General features: G+C 39.9%; 1 long non-coding RNA gene across 1 annotated transcript; it reads left to right on the top strand.

Annotated features, from left to right (window-relative positions):
* Positions 1-954: 954 nt before the first annotated feature.
* On the top strand, positions 955-2,114 carry LOC144791518 (uncharacterized). The gene is made up of 3 exons (XR_013602409.1): positions 955-984; positions 1,078-1,178; positions 1,907-2,114. It is a non-coding gene; the product is annotated as an uncharacterized LOC144791518 (long non-coding RNA).
* Positions 2,115-2,491: the final 377 nt, after the last annotated feature.

Below are 2,491 nucleotides of genomic sequence, written 5' to 3'. Positions count from 1 at the left end.
AAAACATACAATGGGAGTAGATAAAAGCTCTAAGAACAATAAAGCTGGTCGCACTTGTCTAAAGTTCAACTTAACAGTCAATATTCTGAATTTTGAAATGGGCATCTTTTGTGTCGCAAATGCAAGATGGTAAATACTTCATGAACAGTTTGAGTTGTAGATCCATATACTTACCCCGTCTTGAGCAGATTGAGGCGATTCCTGATATGAGTGGATGACCTGTGAGCGGAGAACACCCAATTGTGAATTTGGGGTAGTAAATATAATGTTGCATGCATTGGGTGGTCACAAAATACAGTGGCGTAACGAAACTTTAGAGCCCCCCCCTCGCAAAGTACATGGAGGGGGCCGCTACGCTCTGGACCCAATCAAGAGCTCTCAGGCCAGGGGCCCAGCCACCAATGCACAGTGCCAGGGGGGACCCTCGAGCTTGAAGGGCCCCCCTGCACCGCAGGGGCTGTGGGGGCTATTGTTACGCCACTGCTTACATAGATCATTGTTGTCCTCCAGTGTTAGCAGTCCATCCACATACAGTTTGTCCAATCTTTGATTCTTAAGAGTTTGTGTAGCAGCCGTTGAGTTCTGGTTGACATTTATTAAAACAGGTTTCTATCACTGCACCTCCGTAATGTAGTCATAGACATAGAGGATGATTATATAACTACATCTGTCTTATCCATCTAAGGACAAGTGTGTACTATTGCAGCCAGAGCTGTACCTGTCCTGTGTGAGAGGGAAGCTTGCACTGCTGCTATACCTGTGCAATGTGCAAGGAAGGCATGCACTGCTTCAGTCTAGGCTGGGTCTATCTCATCTGTATAAGGAAGTTTGTTCTACTGTGGTGCCAGTACTGTACCAATACCATTACCATGTGTGAGAGAAGCATGTACTGCTACTGCTTCTCTGATTGTTTATTTAGTAATTGACAGTGTATGCGGCCAAACGCGGGACACTTCCTACTAGGCACGAGAAATCAGCCTTAAGGTAAATATATCATTGCTGTGATGCAGCGCATTTGTGTCATTTAATTAAAGTAGGTACACAATATGACACATTTCTTTTATATACCATTTTTAGATACTGAGTTTCACCGTGACCTGAATGGTCCCACAGTTTCTGTCCGCTTTTAAAACAAGACTTCAACATTATATCCACGTTAGTCGTTAACACACTAGAAGGTGAGAGTTTTTTGAATATGTGATTATGGAATATAAACTATAGAAACTGGCAACCTCAGACAAGGCAAAGATACAGTATCGCTATATATATTTGCAAGTAATGTGGCCTCTGGTCTGTTTGTCACTCATATAGGAATATGGGCGGGTCAATATCTACACGCTTGAACTATCCCCTTGACCCAGGTAATGCGTTAGTGTAAGATCCATTGCCCATCAGCGAATCCCCCCTATTAGATTAGCACGTATAGTAGGCTAGGCAAAGCCAGATTTCGCTTTCCATAGGGAAATGCACCGCTGCTAACTTTGGTAATGTAAATATTCCACCACGCTCAATAAGTATTCCCTCCCACCCCCTTTTTTGCATGCACTATATGTACAGCACAGTACACACCTATGCCAGCTCTTTATTTTTATAAAAGCTTACTTCCAATCCTCATCAACAGAATAAATAAAGAAATCATGATGGTATATGATAAATGTGGATAGGGTGATGAGCCATGAAGCATGTTTATGTTCTACCTCAAGAACTCAATGTTATGATACTATATGTAATAAATGCATATAATGGGTTCATAGTCAATCTGTGAGCACGCAATGGAAATTATGCGGTACATCAGTTTATATGAAAGATTCACTAGCGGTACTATTAATATGAAATGAATGATTGAATACTGCTTCACTACTAAAAGAACCAAAAAGTAAATATGTTTACAACTATCATTTTACAGAATACCGATGGTACAGTCCTGAAGAAGACACAGTTCACGTGTCGAAACGCGTCGACAGGAAACCATCTCTTTTTATATTGTTTAATGAAATTTTAAACATGAGAAATTATGTATATTTACAATGAAGTTTGCATTTCCCTGAACATTGTAATACATTTTTACCGTATGATACTTTATGTAAACCTAAAAGAAATTAAAACTAAGTTTATCAGCGAAAGCAGTTGTCCAATGTTCTTGTAGATACCCGTATCTGCATTTGTACACGCTAGTTACTAATGTGCATGCCTGGGAATTCTTGTTCACATGTACTGCTACTGCTGCCATACCTGTGCTGTATGGAAGGGAAGCCTGCACAACCGCAGGCTAGGCTGCACTTGGCTATGTAAGGAAGTGTATAATGCTTCTGCTTTGGCTGTGTCTATGAAGGAAACTTAACTTATTAATATAAGGCTATTGTACTTGTGTTTTTCTGACTCACTAAATAGTCACTAATATTTTTTATAATTTATCAGTGCTAGATTGTATTACTCCTAACCTTGAGTTCTATCAAATCATCATATTTGATTGAGAAGATAATTTCCCTAT

This window comes from Lissotriton helveticus, chromosome 11 (genome assembly GCF_964261635.1).
Source record: "Lissotriton helveticus chromosome 11, aLisHel1.1, whole genome shotgun sequence".
NCBI classification, from domain to species: Eukaryota; Metazoa; Chordata; class Amphibia; order Caudata; family Salamandridae; genus Lissotriton; species Lissotriton helveticus.
This window is presented reverse-complemented; position numbering and strand designations above follow the sequence as displayed.